The sequence below is a fragment of the Amia ocellicauda genome, chromosome 2 (genome assembly GCF_036373705.1).
Source record: "Amia ocellicauda isolate fAmiCal2 chromosome 2, fAmiCal2.hap1, whole genome shotgun sequence".
NCBI classification, from domain to species: Eukaryota; Metazoa; Chordata; class Actinopteri; order Amiiformes; family Amiidae; genus Amia; species Amia ocellicauda.
The window spans coordinates 52,137,087-52,157,795 of NC_089851.1; the positions used below are offsets into that span (position 1 = coordinate 52,137,087).

Here is a 20,709-nt window from a genome sequence, read left to right on the forward strand (position 1 = left end):
TTGCCGCTAACTGACATGCCCTGGAGGGACAGGCTGGGGGGGAGGAGGGGAAGGGGGAGCCAGTATGGCACAGTGTGTATCAGCCACTGCTGAAAAGAGAGCTTGGGATCTGCAGTGGAGAGTGCTCCACGTTATCATTGCCATCAAGTACTTCCTGTTGCTAATTAACGTTGCACAGTGTGACATCAGTTTGCACACCTTTCTCTTTCTTGTTCTCAAGTCCTTTGTGTAGGCTTCCCCCACCACTCCCCGGAATCAATCCCCGGTCTCCCGCAAGACAGGTAGACATACTCACCACTATACTAATGAGGAGCTGCCCCTGGTGCCCCTGCTGCCCCCACATCTTCCGCCACGTCCTTTTACGGTTCTAAATTTGTCAGAGCAAGGTGAGGGCAGCATCCCTGCCTCACCTGCCTACTTTATTCCACCTTGTGAGTGTCCTTCGGTCAGCTCAGGCTGCGGAAGGCAATCCTGGACCACTACTCGCATTCCTAGTACCCTGCCGAGTGGTCAGGATGTCCGAGCAGTCTAAGAGGCTGCGTTCATGTTGCAGTCTCCTCTGGAGTTCAAGTCCCACTTCTGACATATCCAGTGTTCCTTTTGCCCTTCTTCAAACGTGTCAGCAGGAGCACCTTTGTCTGTCTCTGTGGTGTAATCGATTAGCTGTTGACCTTTTCCCCCCACCCCCTGTTATTATTTCTACTTCGGGCGGTCAGCTTGCCAGACTGCGGCTACAGTAACCTTAAGCTGCTTGCTGCGGACGGCCATCTTGGAAAAATGTATTGAGCGTTTAGAAACTTCCTTTCCATTGCCTAGGCCAACATAAACCAAGGCACTGCTAGGAGTCGAACCCAGGGTTTCCTGTTTACGAGACAAGCGCTTTGACCAACTAAGCCACGGTGCCATGACTCTCCCATTCCCCAGTGCCTACACTCAGGCGTAAGAAACAAAACAAAACAAAACAAATTAAACAAAACAAAACAAAACAAAACAAAACAAAACAAAATCTGGATGCAGGCTGCAACAAAGAAAGCACACAGAGGTGAAAATGTAAGGTTGACGGGAGCAACAAGCTCCCTGTTGCGACTGTCCAGGGGCGGCAATGGGAATTGGACGTTAGGTAAGTAGCATAGTAGCATAACAGCAGATCACGGACCACTGTCAATCAGATGCTTGCCTTTCCGTCCATCCATCCATCTATCTATCTATCTATCTTTGACTCTCGATATCTAACTCTCTTGCTTGCTATCGCTCCCCCAATGGTCAGTAGCATAGTAGCATAACAGCAGATCACAGACCACTGTCAATCAGATGCTTGCCTTGCCGTCCATCCATCCATCTATCTATCTATCTATCTATGACTCTCGATATCTAACTCTCTTGCTTGCTATCGCTCCCCCAATGGTCAGTAGCATAGTAGCATAACAGCAGATCACGGACCACTGTCAATCAGATGCTTGCCTTGCCGTCCATCCATCTATCTATCTATCTATCTATGACTCTCAATATCTAACTCTCTTGCTTGCTATCGCTACCACAATGGTCAGTAGAATAGTAGCATATCAGGAGATCATAGACCACTGTCAATCAGATGCTTGCCTTGCCGTCCATCCATCCATCTATCTATCTATCTATCTTTGACTCTCGATATCTAACTCTCTTGCTTGCTATCGCTCCCCCAATGGTCAGTAGCATAGTAGCATAACAGCAGATCACGGACCACTGTCAATCAGATGCTTGCCTTGCCGTCCATCCATCCATCTATCTATCTATCTATCTATGACTCTCGATATCTAACTCTCTTGCTTGCTATCGCTCCCCCAATGGTCAGTAGCATAGTAGCATAACAGCAGATCACGGACCACTGTCAATCAGATGCTTGCCATGCCGTCCATCCATCCATCTATCTATCTATCTATCTATGACTCTCGATATCTAACTCTCTTGCTTGCTATCGCTCCCCCAATGGTCAGTAGCATAGTAGCATAACAGCAGATCACGGACCACTGTCAATCAGATGCTTGCCTTGCCATCCATCCATCTATCTATCTATCTATCTATCTATCTATCCATCTATCTATCTATCTATCTATCTATGACTCTCGATATCTAACTCTCTTGCTTGCTATCGCTCCCCCAATGGTCAGTAGCATAGTAGCATAACAGCAGATCACGGACCACTGTCAATCAGATGCTTGCCTTGCCGTCCATCCATCCATCTATCTATCTATCTATCTATCTATCTATGACTCTTGATATCTAACTCTCTTGCTTGCTATCGCTACCCCAATGGTCAGTAGAATAGTAGCATATCAGCAGATCATGGACCACAGTCAATCAGATGCTTGCCTTGCCGTCCATCCATCCATCTATCTATCTATCTATCTAGCTATCTATCTAGCTTTTTAGCTAGCTATCAATCTATGACTCTCAATATCTAACTCTCTTGCTTGCTATCGCTCCCCCAATGGTCACGTATGTTGCATTCAACGACAAAGAAAATCGTGTGCTGGAAATGATTTCTGGCAACTGTGAAGGAACTGCACGACTGCAGCAAGCACAACACCTCCGTCTGTGTCTGTGGCGCAATCGGTCAGCGTGTTCGGCTGTTAACCGAAAGGATGGTGGTTTGAATCCACCCAGGGACGGCCCACTTTTCCCCCCGCCCCTTGTTATTGTTTCTACATCTGGCGGTCACCTTGCCAGACTGCGGCTACAGTAACCTTAAGCTGCTTGCTGCGGACGGCCATCTTGGAAAAATGTATTGAGCGTTTAGAAACTTCCTTTCCATTGCCTAGGCCAACATAAACCAAGGCACTGCTAGGAGTCAATCCCAGGGTTTCCTGTTTACGAGACAGGCGCTTTGACCAACTAAGCCACGGTGCCAGGACTCTCCCATTCCCCAGTGCCTACACTCAGGCGTAAGAAACAAAACAAAACCAAACAAAACAAAACAAAACAAAACAAAATCTGGATGCAGGCTGCAACAAAGGAAGCACACAGAGGTGAAAACGTAAGGTTGACGGGAGCAACAAGCTCCCTGTTGCGAATGTCCAGGGGCGGCAATGGGAATTGGACGTTAGGTAAGTAGCATAGTAGCATAACAGCAGATCACGGACCACTGTCAATCAGATGCTTGCCTTTCTGTCCATCCATCCATCTATCTATCTATCTATCTATGACTCTCGATATCTAACTCTCTTGCTTGCTATCGCTCCCCCAATGGTCAGTAGCATAGTAGCATAACAGCAGATCACGGACCACTGTCAATCAGATGCTTGCCTTGCCGTCCATCCATCCATCTATCTATCTATCTATCTATGACTCTCGATATCTAACTCTCTTGCTTGCTATCGCTCCCCCAATGGTCAGTAGCATAGTAGCATAACAGCAGATCACGGACCACTGTCAATCAGATGCTTGCCTTGCCGTCCATCCATCCATCCATCTATCTATCTATCTATCTATGACTCTCGATATCTAACTCTCTTGCTTGCTATCGCTCCCCCAATGGTCAGTAGCATAGTAGCATAACAGCAGATCACGGACCACTGTCAATCAGATGCTTGCCTTGCCGTCCATCCATCCATCCATCTATCTATCTATCTATCTATGACTCTCGATATCTAACTCTCTTGCTTGCTATCGCTCCCCCAATGGTCAGTAGCATAGTAGCATAACAGCAGATCACGGACCACTGTCAATCAGATGCTTGCCTTGCCGTCCATCCATCCATCTATCTATCTATCTATCTATGACTCTCGATATCTAACTCTCTTGCTTGCTATCGCTCCCCCAATGGTCAGTAGCATAGTAGCATAACAGCAGATCACGGACCACTGTCAATCAGATGCTTGCCTTGCCGTCCATCCATCCATCCATCTATCTATCTATCTATCTATGACTCTCGATATCTAACTCTCTTGCTTGCTATCGCTCCCCCAATGGTCAGTAGCATAGTAGCATAACAGCAGATCACGGACCACTGTCAATCAGATGCTTGCCTTGCCGTCCATCCATCCATCCATCTATCTATCTATCTATCTATGACTCTCGATATCTAACTCTCTTGCTTGCTATCGCTCCCCCAATGGTCAGTAGCATAGTAGCATAACAGCAGATCACGGACCACTGTCAATCAGATGCTTGCCTTGCCGTCCATCCATCCATCTATCTATCTATCTATCTATGACTCTCGATATCTAACTCTCTTGCTTGCTATCGCTCCCCCAATGGTCAGTAGCATAGTAGCATAACAGCAGATCACGGACCACTGTCAATCAGATGCTTGCCTTTCTGTCCATCCATCCATCTATCTATCTATCTATCTATGACTCTCGATATCTAACTCTCTTGCTTGCTATCGCTCCCCCAATGGTCAGTAGCATAGTAGCATAACAGCAGATCACGGACCACTGTCAATCAGATGCTTGCCTTGCCGTCCATCCATCCATCTATCTATCTATCTATCTATGACTCTCGATATCTAACTCTCTTGCTTGCTATCGCTCCCCCAATGGTCAGTAGCATAGTAGCATAACAGCAGATCACGGACCACTGTCAATCAGATGCTTGCCTTGCCGTCCATCCATCCATCCATCTATCTATCTATCTATCTATGACTCTCGATATCTAACTCTCTTGCTTGCTATCGCTCCCCCAATGGTCAGTAGCATAGTAGCATAACAGCAGATCACGGACCACTGTCAATCAGATGCTTGCCTTGCCGTCCATCCATCCATCCATCTATCTATCTATCTATCTATGACTCTCGATATCTAACTCTCTTGCTTGCTATCGCTCCCCCAATGGTCAGTAGCATAGTAGCATAACAGCAGATCACGGACCACTGTCAATCAGATGCTTGCCTTGCTGTCCATCCATCCATCTATCTATCTATCTATCTATGACTCTCGATATCTAACTCTCTTGCTTGCTATCGCTCCCCCAATGGTCAGTAGCATAGTAGCATAACAGCAGATCACGGACCACTGTCAATCAGATGCTTGCCTTGCCGTCCATCCATCCATCTATCTATCTATCTATCTATGACTCTCGATATCTAACTCTCTTGCTTGCGATCGCTCCCCCAATGGTCAGTAGCATAGTAGCATAACAGCAGATCACGGACCACTGTCAATCAGATGCTTGCCTTGCCGTCCATCCATCCATCTATCTATCTATCTATCTATGACTCTCGATATCTAACTCTCTTGCTTGCTATCGCTCCCCCAATGGTCAGTAGCATAGTAGCATAACAGCAGATCACGGACCACTGTCAATCAGATGCTTGCCTTGCCGTCCATCCATCCATCCATCTATCTATCTACCTATCTATGACTCTCGATATCTAACTCTCTTGCTTGCTATCGCTCCCCCAATGGTCAGTAGCATAGTAGCATAACAGCAGATCATGGACCACTGTCAATCAGATGCTTGCCTTGCCGTCCATCCATCCATCCATCTATCTAACTATCTATCTATGACTCTCGATATCTAACTCTCTTGCTTGCTATAGCTCCCCCAATGGTCAGTAGCATAGTAGCATAACAGCAGATCACGGACCACTGTCAATCAGATGCTTGCCTTGCCGTCCATCCATCCATCTATCTATCTATCTATCTATGACTCTCGATATCTAACTCTCTTGCTTGCTATCGCTCCCCCAATGGTCAGTAGCATAGTAGCATAACAGCAGATCACGGACCACTGTCAATCAGATGCTTGCCTTGCCGTCCATCCATCCATCTATCTATCTATCTATCTATCTATCTATCTATCTATCTATCTATCTATCTATCTATCTATCTATGACTCTTGATATCTAACTCTCTTGCTTGCTATCGCTACCCCAATGGTCAGTAGAATAGTAGCATATCAGCAGATCATGGACCACAGTCAATCAGATGCTTGCCTTGCCGTCCATCCATCCATCTATCTATCTATCTATCTATCTATCTATCTATCTATCTATCTATCTATCTATCTATGACTCTCGATATCTAACTCTCTTGCTTGCTATCGCTCCCCCAATGGTCAGTAGCATAGTAGCATAACAGCAGATCACGGACCACTGTCAATCAGATGCTTGCCTTGCCGTCCATCCATCCATCTATCTATCTATCTATCTAGCTATCTATCTAGCTATTTAGCTAGCTATCAATCTATGACTCTCAATATCTAACTCTCTTGCTTGCTATCGCTCCCCCAATGGTCACGTATGTTGCATTCAACGACAAAGAAAATCGTGTGCTGGAAATGATTTCTGGCAACTGTGAAGGAACTGCACGACTGCAGCAAGCACAACACCTCCGTCTGTGTCTGTGGCGCAATCGATCAGCGTGTTCGGCTGTTAACCGAAAGGATGGTGGTTTGAATCCACCCAGGGACGGCCCACTTTTCCCCCCGCCCCTTGTTATTGTTTCTACTTCTGGCGGTCACCTTGCCAGACTGCGGCTACAGTAACCTTAAGCTGCTTGCTGCGGACGGCCATCTTGGAAAAATGTATTGAGCGTTTAGAAACTTCCTTTCCATTGCCTAGGCCAACATAAACCAAGGCACTGCTAGGAGTCGAACCCAGGGTTTCCTGTTTACGAGACAGGCGCTTTGACCAACTAAGCCACGGTACCAGGACTCTCCCGTTCCCCAGTGCCTACACTCAGGCATAAGAAACAAAACAAAACAAAACAAAACAAAACAAAACAAAACAAAACAAAACAAAACAAAACAAAACAAAACAAAACAAAACAAAACAAAATCTGGATGCAGGCTGCAACAAAGGAAGCACACAGAGGTGAAAACGTAAGGTTGACGGGAGCAACAAGCTCCCTGTTGCGACTGTCCAGGGGCGGCAATGGGAATTGGACGTTAGGTAAGTAGCATAGTAGCATAACAGCAGATCACGGACCACTGTCAATCAGATGCTTGCCTTTCCGTCCATCCATCCATCTATCTATCTATCTATCTTTGACTCTCGATATCTAACTCTCTTGCTTGCTATCGCTCCCCCAATGGTCAGTAGCATAGTAGCATAACAGCAGATCACGGACCACTGTCAATCAGATGCTTGCCTTGCCGTCCATCCATCCATCTATCTATCTATCTATCTATGACTCTCGATATCTAACTCTCTTGCTTGCTATCGCTCCCCCAATGGTCAGTAGCATAGTAGCATAACAGCAGATCACGGACCACTGTCAATCAGATGCTTGCCTTGCCGTCCATCCATCCATCTATCTATCTATCTATCTATGACTCTCGATATCTAACTCTCTTGCTTGCTATCGCTCCCCCAATGGTCAGTAGCATAGTAGCATAACAGCAGATCACGGACCACTGTCAATCAGATGCTTGCCTTGCCGTCCATCCATCCATCCATCTATCTATCTATCTATCTATGACTCTCGATATCTAACTCTCTTGCTTGCTATCGCTCCCCCAATGGTCAGTAGCATAGTAGCATAACAGCAGATCACGGACCACTGTCAATCAGATGCTTGCCTTGCCGTCCATCCATCCATCCATCTATCTATCTATCTATCTATGACTCTCGATATCTAACTCTCTTGCTTGCTATCGCTCCCCCAATGGTCAGTAGCATAGTAGCATAACAGCAGATCACGGACCACTGTCAATCAGATGCTTGCCTTGCCGTCCATCCATCCATCTATCTATCTATCTATCTATGACTCTCGATATCTAACTCTCTTGCTTGCTATCGCTCCCCCAATGGTCAGTAGCATAGTAGCATAACAGCAGATCACGGACCACTGTCAATCAGATGCTTGCCTTTCTGTCCATCCATCCATCTATCTATCTATCTATCTATGACTCTCGATATCTAACTCTCTTGCTTGCTATCGCTCCCCCAATGGTCAGTAGCATAGTAGCATAACAGCAGATCACGGACCACTGTCAATCAGATGCTTGCCTTGCCGTCCATCCATCCATCTATCTATCTATCTATCTATGACTCTCGATATCTAACTCTCTTGCTTGCTATCGCTCCCCCAATGGTCAGTAGCATAGTAGCATAACAGCAGATCACGGACCACTGTCAATCAGATGCTTGCCTTGCCGTCCATCCATCCATCCATCTATCTATCTATCTATCTATGACTCTCGATATCTAACTCTCTTGCTTGCTATCGCTCCCCCAATGGTCAGTAGCATAGTAGCATAACAGCAGATCACGGACCACTGTCAATCAGATGCTTGCCTTTCCGTCCATCCATCCATCTATCTATCTATCTATCTTTGACTCTCGATATCTAACTCTCTTGCTTGCTATCGCTCCCCCAATGGTCAGTAGCATAGTAGCATAACAGCAGATCACGGACCACTGTCAATCAGATGCTTGCCTTGCCGTCCATCCATCCATCTATCTATCTATCTATCTATGACTCTCGATATCTAACTCTCTTGCTTGCTATCGCTCCCCCAATGGTCAGTAGCATAGTAGCATAACAGCAGATCACGGACCACTGTCAATCAGATGCTTGCCTTGCCGTCCATCCATCCATCTATCTATCTATCTATCTATGACTCTCGATATCTAACTCTCTTGCTTGCTATCGCTCCCCCAATGGTCAGTAGCATAGTAGCATAACAGCAGATCACGGACCACTGTCAATCAGATGCTTGCCTTGCCGTCCATCCATCCATCCATCTATCTATCTATCTATCTATGACTCTCGATATCTAACTCTCTTGCTTGCTATCGCTCCCCCAATGGTCAGTAGCATAGTAGCATAACAGCAGATCACGGACCACTGTCAATCAGATGCTTGCCTTGCCGTCCATCCATCCATCCATCTATCTATCTATCTATCTATGACTCTCGATATCTAACTCTCTTGCTTGCTATCGCTCCCCCAATGGTCAGTAGCATAGTAGCATAACAGCAGATCACGGACCACTGTCAATCAGATGCTTGCCTTGCCGTCCATCCATCCATCTATCTATCTATCTATCTATGACTCTCGATATCTAACTCTCTTGCTTGCTATCGCTCCCCCAATGGTCAGTAGCATAGTAGCATAACAGCAGATCACGGACCACTGTCAATCAGATGCTTGCCTTTCTGTCCATCCATCCATCTATCTATCTATCTATCTATGACTCTCGATATCTAACTCTCTTGCTTGCTATCGCTCCCCCAATGGTCAGTAGCATAGTAGCATAACAGCAGATCACGGACCACTGTCAATCAGATGCTTGCCTTGCCGTCCATCCATCCATCTATCTATCTATCTATCTATGACTCTCGATATCTAACTCTCTTGCTTGCTATCGCTCCCCCAATGGTCAGTAGCATAGTAGCATAACAGCAGATCACGGACCACTGTCAATCAGATGCTTGCCTTGCCGTCCATCCATCCATCCATCTATCTATCTATCTATCTATGACTCTCGATATCTAACTCTCTTGCTTGCTATCGCTCCCCCAATGGTCAGTAGCATAGTAGCATAACAGCAGATCACGGACCACTGTCAATCAGATGCTTGCCTTGCCGTCCATCCATCCATCCATCTATCTATCTATCTATCTATGACTCTCGATATCTAACTCTCTTGCTTGCTATCGCTCCCCCAATGGTCAGTAGCATAGTAGCATAACAGCAGATCACGGACCACTGTCAATCAGATGCTTGCCTTGCTGTCCATCCATCCATCTATCTATCTATCTATCTATGACTCTCGATATCTAACTCTCTTGCTTGCTATCGCTCCCCCAATGGTCAGTAGCATAGTAGCATAACAGCAGATCACGGACCACTGTCAATCAGATGCTTGCCTTGCCGTCCATCCATCCATCTATCTATCTATCTATCTATGACTCTCGATATCTAACTCTCTTGCTTGCGATCGCTCCCCCAATGGTCAGTAGCATAGTAGCATAACAGCAGATCACGGACCACTGTCAATCAGATGCTTGCCTTGCCGTCCATCCATCCATCTATCTATCTATCTATCTATGACTCTCGATATCTAACTCTCTTGCTTGCTATCGCTCCCCCAATGGTCAGTAGCATAGTAGCATAACAGCAGATCACGGACCACTGTCAATCAGATGCTTGCCTTGCCGTCCATCCATCCATCCATCTATCTATCTACCTATCTATGACTCTCGATATCTAACTCTCTTGCTTGCTATCGCTCCCCCAATGGTCAGTAGCATAGTAGCATAACAGCAGATCATGGACCACTGTCAATCAGATGCTTGCCTTGCCGTCCATCCATCCATCCATCTATCTAACTATCTATCTATGACTCTCGATATCTAACTCTCTTGCTTGCTATAGCTCCCCCAATGGTCAGTAGCATAGTAGCATAACAGCAGATCACGGACCACTGTCAATCAGATGCTTGCCTTGCCGTCCATCCATCCATCTATCTATCTATCTATCTATGACTCTCGATATCTAACTCTCTTGCTTGCTATCGCTCCCCCAATGGTCAGTAGCATAGTAGCATAACAGCAGATCACGGACCACTGTCAATCAGATGCTTGCCTTGCCGTCCATCCATCCATCTATCTATCTATCTATCTATGACTCTCGATATCTAACTCTCTTGCTTGCTATCGCTCCCCCAATGGTCAGTAGCATAGTAGCATAACAGCAGATCACGGACCACTGTCAATCAGATGCTTGCCTTGCCGTCCATCCATCCATCCATCTATCTATCTATCTATCTATGACTCTCGATATCTAACTCTCTTGCTTGCTATCGCTCCCCCAATGGTCAGTAGCATAGTAGCATAACAGCAGATCACGGACCACTGTCAATCAGATGCTTGCCTTGCCGTCCATCCATCCATCCATCTATCTATCTATCTATCTATGACTCTCGATATCTAACTCTCTTGCTTGCTATCGCTCCCCCAATGGTCAGTAGCATAGTAGCATAACAGCAGATCACGGACCACTGTCAATCAGATGCTTGCCTTGCCGTCCATCCATCCATCTATCTATCTATCTATCTATGACTCTCGATATCTAACTCTCTTGCTTGCTATCGCTCCCCCAATGGTCAGTAGCATAGTAGCATAACAGCAGATCACGGACCACTGTCAATCAGATGCTTGCCTTTCTGTCCATCCATCCATCTATCTATCTATCTATCTATGACTCTCGATATCTAACTCTCTTGCTTGCTATCGCTCCCCCAATGGTCAGTAGCATAGTAGCATAACAGCAGATCACGGACCACTGTCAATCAGATGCTTGCCTTGCCGTCCATCCATCCATCTATCTATCTATCTATCTATGACTCTCGATATCTAACTCTCTTGCTTGCTATCGCTCCCCCAATGGTCAGTAGCATAGTAGCATAACAGCAGATCACGGACCACTGTCAATCAGATGCTTGCCTTGCCGTCCATCCATCCATCCATCTATCTATCTATCTATCTATGACTCTCGATATCTAACTCTCTTGCTTGCTATCGCTCCCCCAATGGTCAGTAGCATAGTAGCATAACAGCAGATCACGGACCACTGTCAATCAGATGCTTGCCTTGCCGTCCATCCATCCATCCATCTATCTATCTATCTATCTATGACTCTCGATATCTAACTCTCTTGCTTGCTATCGCTCCCCCAATGGTCAGTAGCATAGTAGCATAACAGCAGATCACGGACCACTGTCAATCAGATGCTTGCCTTGCTGTCCATCCATCCATCTATCTATCTATCTATCTATGACTCTCGATATCTAACTCTCTTGCTTGCTATCGCTCCCCCAATGGTCAGTAGCATAGTAGCATAACAGCAGATCACGGACCACTGTCAATCAGATGCTTGCCTTGCCGTCCATCCATCCATCTATCTATCTATCTATCTATGACTCTCGATATCTAACTCTCTTGCTTGCGATCGCTCCCCCAATGGTCAGTAGCATAGTAGCATAACAGCAGATCACGGACCACTGTCAATCAGATGCTTGCCTTGCCGTCCATCCATCCATCTATCTATCTATCTATCTATGACTCTCGATATCTAACTCTCTTGCTTGCTATCGCTCCCCCAATGGTCAGTAGCATAGTAGCATAACAGCAGATCACGGACCACTGTCAATCAGATGCTTGCCTTGCCGTCCATCCATCCATCCATCTATCTATCTACCTATCTATGACTCTCGATATCTAACTCTCTTGCTTGCTATCGCTCCCCCAATGGTCAGTAGCATAGTAGCATAACAGCAGATCATGGACCACTGTCAATCAGATGCTTGCCTTGCCGTCCATCCATCCATCCATCTATCTAACTATCTATCTATGACTCTCGATATCTAACTCTCTTGCTTGCTATAGCTCCCCCAATGGTCAGTAGCATAGTAGCATAACAGCAGATCACGGACCACTGTCAATCAGATGCTTGCCTTGCCGTCCATCCATCCATCTATCTATCTATCTATCTATGACTCTCGATATCTAACTCTCTTGCTTGCTATCGCTCCCCCAATGGTCAGTAGCATAGTAGCATAACAGCAGATCACGGACCACTGTCAATCAGATGCTTGCCTTGCCGTCCATCCATCCATCTATCTATCTATCTATCTATCTATCTATCTATCTATCTATCTATCTATCTATCTATCTATCTATCTATCTATCTATCTATCTATGACTCTTGATATCTAACTCTCTTGCTTGCTATCGCTACCCCAATGGTCAGTAGAATAGTAGCATATCAGCAGATCATGGACCACAGTCAATCAGATGCTTGCCTTGCCGTCCATCCATCCATCTATCTATCTATCTATCTATCTATCTATCTATCTATCTATCTATCTATCTATCTATCTATGACTCTCGATATCTAACTCTCTTGCTTGCTATCGCTCCCCCAATGGTCAGTAGCATAGTAGCATAACAGCAGATCACGGACCACTGTCAATCAGATGCTTGCCTTGCCGTCCATCCATCCATCCATCTATCTATCTATCTATCTATGACTCTCGATATCTAACTCTCTTGCTTGCTATCGCTCCCCCAATGGTCAGTAGCATAGTAGCATAACAGCAGATCACGGACCACTGTCAATCAGATGCTTGCCTTGCCGTCCATCCATCCATCCATCTATCTATCTATCTATCTATGACTCTCGATATCTAACTCTCTTGCTTGCTATCGCTCCCCCAATGGTCAGTAGCATAGTAGCATAACAGCAGATCACGGACCACTGTCAATCAGATGCTTGCCTTGCCGTCCATCCATCCATCTATCTATCTATCTATCTATGACTCTCGATATCTAACTCTCTTGCTTGCTATCGCTCCCCCAATGGTCAGTAGCATAGTAGCATAACAGCAGATCACGGACCACTGTCAATCAGATGCTTGCCTTTCTGTCCATCCATCCATCTATCTATCTATCTATCTATGACTCTCGATATCTAACTCTCTTGCTTGCTATCGCTCCCCCAATGGTCAGTAGCATAGTAGCATAACAGCAGATCACGGACCACTGTCAATCAGATGCTTGCCTTGCCGTCCATCCATCCATCTATCTATCTATCTATCTATGACTCTCGATATCTAACTCTCTTGCTTGCTATCGCTCCCCCAATGGTCAGTAGCATAGTAGCATAACAGCAGATCACGGACCACTGTCAATCAGATGCTTGCCTTGCCGTCCATCCATCCATCCATCTATCTATCTATCTATCTATGACTCTCGATATCTAACTCTCTTGCTTGCTATCGCTCCCCCAATGGTCAGTAGCATAGTAGCATAACAGCAGATCACGGACCACTGTCAATCAGATGCTTGCCTTGCCGTCCATCCATCCATCCATCTATCTATCTATCTATCTATGACTCTCGATATCTAACTCTCTTGCTTGCTATCGCTCCCCCAATGGTCAGTAGCATAGTAGCATAACAGCAGATCACGGACCACTGTCAATCAGATGCTTGCCTTGCTGTCCATCCATCCATCTATCTATCTATCTATCTATGACTCTCGATATCTAACTCTCTTGCTTGCTATCGCTCCCCCAATGGTCAGTAGCATAGTAGCATAACAGCAGATCACGGACCACTGTCAATCAGATGCTTGCCTTGCCGTCCATCCATCCATCTATCTATCTATCTATCTATGACTCTCGATATCTAACTCTCTTGCTTGCGATCGCTCCCCCAATGGTCAGTAGCATAGTAGCATAACAGCAGATCACGGACCACTGTCAATCAGATGCTTGCCTTGCCGTCCATCCATCCATCTATCTATCTATCTATCTATGACTCTCGATATCTAACTCTCTTGCTTGCTATCGCTCCCCCAATGGTCAGTAGCATAGTAGCATAACAGCAGATCACGGACCACTGTCAATCAGATGCTTGCCTTGCCGTCCATCCATCCATCCATCTATCTATCTACCTATCTATGACTCTCGATATCTAACTCTCTTGCTTGCTATCGCTCCCCCAATGGTCAGTAGCATAGTAGCATAACAGCAGATCATGGACCACTGTCAATCAGATGCTTGCCTTGCCGTCCATCCATCCATCCATCTATCTAACTATCTATCTATGACTCTCGATATCTAACTCTCTTGCTTGCTATAGCTCCCCCAATGGTCAGTAGCATAGTAGCATAACAGCAGATCACGGACCACTGTCAATCAGATGCTTGCCTTGCCGTCCATCCATCCATCTATCTATCTATCTATCTATGACTCTCGATATCTAACTCTCTTGCTTGCTATCGCTCCCCCAATGGTCAGTAGCATAGTAGCATAACAGCAGATCACGGACCACTGTCAATCAGATGCTTGCCTTGCCGTCCATCCATCCATCTATCTATCTATCTATCTATCTATCTATCTATCTATCTATCTATCTATCTATCTATCTATGACTCTTGATATCTAACTCTCTTGCTTGCTATCGCTACCCCAATGGTCAGTAGAATAGTAGCATATCAGCAGATCATGGACCACAGTCAATCAGATGCTTGCCTTGCCGTCCATCCATCCATCTATCTATCTATCTATCTATCTATCTATCTATCTATGACTCTCGATATCTAACTCTCTTGCTTGCTATCGCTCCCCCAATGGTCAGTAGCATAGTAGCATAACAGCAGATCACGGACCACTGTCAATCAGATGCTTGCCTTGCCGTCCATCCATCCATCTATCTATCTATCTATCTAGCTATCTATCTAGCTATTTAGCTAGCTATCAATCTATGACTCTCAATATCTAACTCTCTTGCTTGCTATCGCTCCCCCAATGGTCACGTATGTTGCATTCAACGACAAAGAAAATCGTGTGCTGGAAATGATTTCTGGCAACTGTGAAGGAACTGCACGACTGCAGCAAGCACAACACCTCCGTCTGTGTCTGTGGCGCAATCGATCAGCGTGTTCGGCTGTTAACCGAAAGGATGGTGGTTTGAATCCACCCAGGGACGGCCCACTTTTCCCCCCGCCCCTTGTTATTGTTTCTACTTCTGGCGGTCACCTTGCCAGACTGCGGCTACAGTAACCTTAAGCTGCTTGCTGCGGACGGCCATCTTGGAAAAATGTATTGAGCGTTTAGAAACTTCCTTTCCATTGCCTAGGCCAACATAAACCAAGGCACTGCTAGGAGTCGAACCCAGGGTTTCCTGTTTACGAGACAGGCGCTTTGACCAACTAAGCCACGGTACCAGGACTCTCCCATTCCCCAGTGCCTACACTCAGGCATAAGAAACAAAACAAAACAAAACAAAACAAAACAAAACAAAACAAAACAAAACAAAACAAAACAAAACAAAACAAAACAAAACAAAACAAAACAAAACAAAACAAAACAAAATCTGGATGCAGGCTGCAACAAAGGAAGCACACAGAGGTGAAAACGTAAGGTTGACGGGAGCAACAAGCTCCCTGTTGCGACTGTCCAGGGGCGGCAATGGGAATTGGACGTTAGGTAAGTAGCATAGTAGCATAACAGCAGATCACGGACCACTGTCAATCAGATGCTTGCCTTTCCGTCCATCCATCCATCTATCTATCTATCTATCTTTGACTCTCGATATCTAACTCTCTTGCTTGCTATCGCTCCCCCAATGGTCAGTAGCATAGTAGCATAACAGCAGATCACGGACCACTGTCAATCAGATGCTTGCCTTGCCGTCCATCCATCCATCTATCTATCTATCTATCTATGACTCTCGATATCTAACTCTCTTGCTTGCTATCGCTCCCCCAATGGTCAGTAGCATAGTAGCATAACAGCAGATCACGGACCACTGTGAATCAGATGCTTGCCTTGCCGTCCATCCATCCATCTATCTATCTATCTATCTATGACTCTTGATATCTAACTCTCTTGCTTGCTATCGCTACCCCAATGGTCAGTAGAATAGTAGCATATCAGCAGATCATGGACCACAGTCAATCAGATGCTTGCCTTGCCGTCCATCCATCCATCTATCTATCTATCTATCTAGCTATCTATCTAGCTATTTAGCTAGCTATCAATCTATGACTCTCAATATCTAACTCTCTTGCTTGCTATCGCTCCCCCAATGGTCACGTATGTTGCATTCAACAACAAAGAAAATCGTGTGCTGGAAATGATTTCTGGCAACTGTGAAGGAACTGCACGACTGCAGCAAGCACAACACCTCCGTCTGTGTCTGTTGCGCAATCGGTCAGCGTGTTCGGCTGTTAACCGAAAGGATGGTGGTTTGAATCCACCCAGGGACGGCCCACTTTTCCCCCCGCCCCTTGTTATTGTTTCTACTTCTGGCGGTCACCTTGCCAGACTGCGGCTACAGTAACCTTAAGCTGCTTGCTGCGGACGGCCATCTTGGAAAAATGTATTGAGTGTTTTGAAACTTCCTTTCCATTGCCTAGGCCAACATAAACCAAGGCACTGCTAGGAGTCGAACCCAGGGTTTCCTGTTTACGAGACAGGCGCTTTGACCAACTAAGCCACGGTGCCAGGACTCTCCCATTCCCCAGTGCCTACACTCAGGCGTAAGAAACAAAACAACAAAACAAAACAAAACAAAACAAAACAAAACAAAACAAAACAAAACAAAACAAAACAAAACAAAACAAAACAAAACAAAACAAAACAAAATCTGGATGCAGGCTGCAACAAAGGAAGCACACAGAGGTGAAAACGTAAGGTTGATGGGAGCAACAAGCTCCCTGTTGCGACTGTCCAGGGGCGGCAATGGGAATTGGACGTTAGGTAAGTAGCATAGTAGCATAACAGCAGATCACGGACCACTGTCAATCAGATGCTTGCCTTTCCGTCCATCCATCCATCTATCTATCTATCTATCTTTGACTCTCGATATCTAACTCTCTTGCTTGCTATCGCTCCCCCAATGGTCAGTAGCATAGTAGCATAACAGCAGATCACGGACCACTGTCAATCAGATGCTTGCCTTGCCGTCCATCCATCCATCTATCTATCTATCTATCTATGACTCTCGATATCTAACTCTCTTGCTTGCTATCGCTCCCCCAATGGTCAGTAGCATAGTAGCATAACAGCAGATCACGGACCACTGTCAATCAGATGCTTGCCTTGCCGTCCATCCATCCATCTATCTATCTATCTATCTATGACTCTTGATATCTAACTCTCTTGCTTGCTATCGCTACCCCAATGGTCAGTAGAATAGTAGCATATCAGCAGATCATGGACCACAGTCAATCAGATGCTTGCCTTGCCGTCCATCCATCCATCTATCTATCTATCTATCTAGCTATCTATCTAGCTATTTAGCTAGCTATCAATCTATGACTCTCAATATCTAACTCTCTTGCTTGCTATCGCTCCCCCAATGGTCACGTATGTTGCATTCAACAACAAAGAAAATCGTGTGCTGGAAATGATTTCTGGCAACTGTGAAGGAACTGCACGACTGCAGCAAGCACAACACCTCCGTCTGTGTCTGTTGCGCAATCGGTCAGCGTGTTCGGCTGTTAACCGAAAGGATGGTGGTTTGAATCCACCCAGGGACGGCCCACTTTTCCCCCCGCCCCTTGTTATTGTTTCTACTTCTGGCGGTCACCTTGCCAGACTGCGGCTACAGTAACCTTAAGCTGCTTGCTGCGGACGGCCATCTTGGAAAAATGTATTGAGTGTTTTGAAACTTCCTTTCCATTGCCTAGGCCAACATAAACCAAGGCACTGCTAGGAGTCGAACCCAGGGTTTCCTGTTTACGAGACAGGCGCTTTGACCAACTAAGCCACGGTGCCAGGACTCTCCCATTCCCCAGTGCCTACACTCAGGCGTAAGAAACAAAACAACAAAACAAAACAAAACAAAACAAAACAAAACAAAACAAAACAAAACAAAACAAAACAAAACAAAACAAAACAAAACAAAATCTGGATGCAGGCTGCAACAAAGGAAGCACACAGAGGTGAAAACGTAAGGTTGATGGGAGCAACAAGCTCCCTGTTGCGACTGTCCAGGGGCGGCAATGGGAATTGGACGTTAGGTAAGTAGCATAGTAGCATAACAGCAGATCACGGACCACTGTCAATCAGATGCTTGCCTTTCCGTCCATCCATCCATCTATCTATCTATCTATCTTTGACTCTCGATATCTAACTCTCTTGCTTGCTATCGCTCCCCCAATGGTCAGTAGCATAGTAGCATAACAGCAGATCACGGACCACTGTCAATCAGATGCTTGCCTTGCCGTCCATCCATCCATCTATCTATCTATCTATCTATGACTCTCGATATCTAACTCTCTTGCTTGCTATCGCTCCCCCAATGGTCAGTAGCATAGTAGCATAACAGCAGATCACGGACCACTGTCAATCAGATGCTTGCCTTGCCGTCCATCCATCCATCTATCTATCTATCTAGCTATTTAGCTAGCTATCAATCTATGACTCTCAATATCTAACTCTCTTGCTTGCTATCGCTCCCCCAATGGTCACGTATGTTGCATTCAACGACAAAGAAAATCGTGTGCTGGAAATGATTTCTGGCAACTGTGAAGGAACTGCACGACTGCAGCAAGCACAACACCTCCGTCTGTGTCTGTGGTGCAATCGGTCAGCGTGTTCGGCTGTTAACCGAAAGGATGGTGGTTTGAATCTACCCAGGGACGGCCCACTTTTCCCCCCGCCCCTTGTTATTGTTTCTACTTCTGGCGGTCACCTTGCCAGACTGCGGCTACAGTAACCTTAAGCTGCTTGCTGCGGACGGCCATCTTGGAAAAATGTATTGAGCGTTTAGAAACTTCCTTTCCATTGCCTAGGCCAACATAAACCAAGGCACTGCTAGGAGTCGAACCCAGGGTTTCCTGTTTACGAGACAGGCGCTTTGACCAACTAAGCCACGGTGCCAGGACTCTCCCATTCCCCAGTGCCTACACTCAGGCGTAAGAAACAAAACAAAACAAAACAAAACAAAACAAAACAAAACAAAACAAAACAAAACAAAACAAAACAAAACAAAACAAAACAAAACAAAACAAAACAAAACAAAACAAAACAAAATCTGGATGCAGGCTGCAACAAAGGAAGCACACAGAGGTGAAAACGTAAGGTTGACGGGAGCAACAAGCTCCCTGTTGCGACTGTCCAGGGGCGGCAATGGGAATTGGACGTTAGGTAAGTAGCATAGTAGCATAACAGCAGATCACGGACCACTGTCAATCAGATGCTTGCCTTTCCGTCCATCCATCCATCTATCTATCTATCTATCTTTGACTCTCGATATCTAACTCTCTTGCTTGCTATCGCTCCCCCAATGGTCAGTAGCATAGTAGCATAACAGCAGATCACGGACCACTGTCAATCAGATGCTTGCCTTGCCGTCCATCCATCCATCTATCTATCTATCTATCTATGACTCTTGATATCTAACTCTCTTGCTTGCTATCGCTACCCCAATGGTCAGTAGAATAGTAGCATATCAGCAGATCATGGACCACAGTCAATCAGATGCTTGCCTTGCCGTCCATCCATCCATCTATCTATCTATCTATCTAGCTATCTATCTAGCTATTTAGCTAGCTATCAATCTATGACTCTCAATATCTAACTCTCTTGCTTGCTATCGCTCCCCCAATGGTCACGTATGTTGCATTCAACAACAAAGAAAATCGTGTGCTGGAAATGATTTCTGGCAACTGTGAAGGAACTGCACGACTGCAGCAAGCACAACACCTCCGCCTGTGTCTGTTGCGCAATCGGTCAGCGTGTTCGGCTGTTAATCGAAAGGATGGTGGTTTGAATCCACCCAGGGACGGCCCACTTTTCCCCCCGCCCCTTGTTATTGTTTCTACTTCTGGCGGTCACCTTGCCAGACTGCGGCTACAGTAACCTTAAGCTGCTTGCTGCGGACGGCCATCTTGGAAAAATGTATTGAGTGTTTTGAAACTTCCTTTCCATTGCCTAGGCCAACATAAACCAAGGCACTGCTAGGAGTCGAACCCAGGGTTTCCTGTTTACGAGACAGGCGCTTTGACCAACTAAGCCACGGTGCCAGGACTCTCCCATTCCCCAGTGCCTACACTCAGGCGTAAGAAACAAAACAACAAAACAAAACAAAACAAAACAAAACAAAACAAAACAAAACAAAACAAAACAAAACAAAATCTGGATGCAGGCTGCAACAAAGGAAGCACACAGAGGTGAAAACGTAAGGTTGACGGGAGCAACAAGCTCCCTGTTGCGACTGTCCAGGGGCGGCAATGGGAATTGGACGTTAGGTAAGTAGCATAGT

The 20,709-nt window shown here is 45.7% G+C and overlaps 7 non-coding genes across 7 annotated transcripts; all 7 read right to left on the reverse strand.

The window, feature by feature from the left end:
* Positions 1 to 830: 830 nt before the first annotated feature.
* Positions 831 to 904, reverse strand: trnat-cgu (transfer RNA threonine (anticodon CGU)). Its single transcript has one exon. It is a non-coding gene; the product is annotated as a tRNA-Thr (tRNA).
* A 5,651-nt stretch (positions 905 to 6,555) lies between these two features.
* trnat-cgu (transfer RNA threonine (anticodon CGU)) lies at positions 6,556 to 6,629 on the reverse strand. Its single transcript has one exon. It is a non-coding gene; the product is annotated as a tRNA-Thr (tRNA).
* Positions 6,630 to 15,587: 8,958 nt separating this feature from the next.
* On the reverse strand, positions 15,588 to 15,661 carry trnat-cgu (transfer RNA threonine (anticodon CGU)). Its single transcript has one exon. It is a non-coding gene; the product is annotated as a tRNA-Thr (tRNA).
* Positions 15,662 to 16,869: 1,208 nt separating this feature from the next.
* On the reverse strand, positions 16,870 to 16,943 carry trnat-cgu (transfer RNA threonine (anticodon CGU)). Its single transcript has one exon. It is a non-coding gene; the product is annotated as a tRNA-Thr (tRNA).
* Positions 16,944 to 18,144: 1,201 nt separating this feature from the next.
* Positions 18,145 to 18,218, reverse strand: trnat-cgu (transfer RNA threonine (anticodon CGU)). The gene has a single exon. It is a non-coding gene; the product is annotated as a tRNA-Thr (tRNA).
* A 1,033-nt stretch (positions 18,219 to 19,251) lies between these two features.
* On the reverse strand, positions 19,252 to 19,325 carry trnat-cgu (transfer RNA threonine (anticodon CGU)). Its single transcript has one exon. It is a non-coding gene; the product is annotated as a tRNA-Thr (tRNA).
* Positions 19,326 to 20,396: 1,071 nt separating this feature from the next.
* Positions 20,397 to 20,470, reverse strand: trnat-cgu (transfer RNA threonine (anticodon CGU)). The gene has a single exon. It is a non-coding gene; the product is annotated as a tRNA-Thr (tRNA).
* Between the last annotated feature and the right edge of the window lie 239 nt (positions 20,471 to 20,709).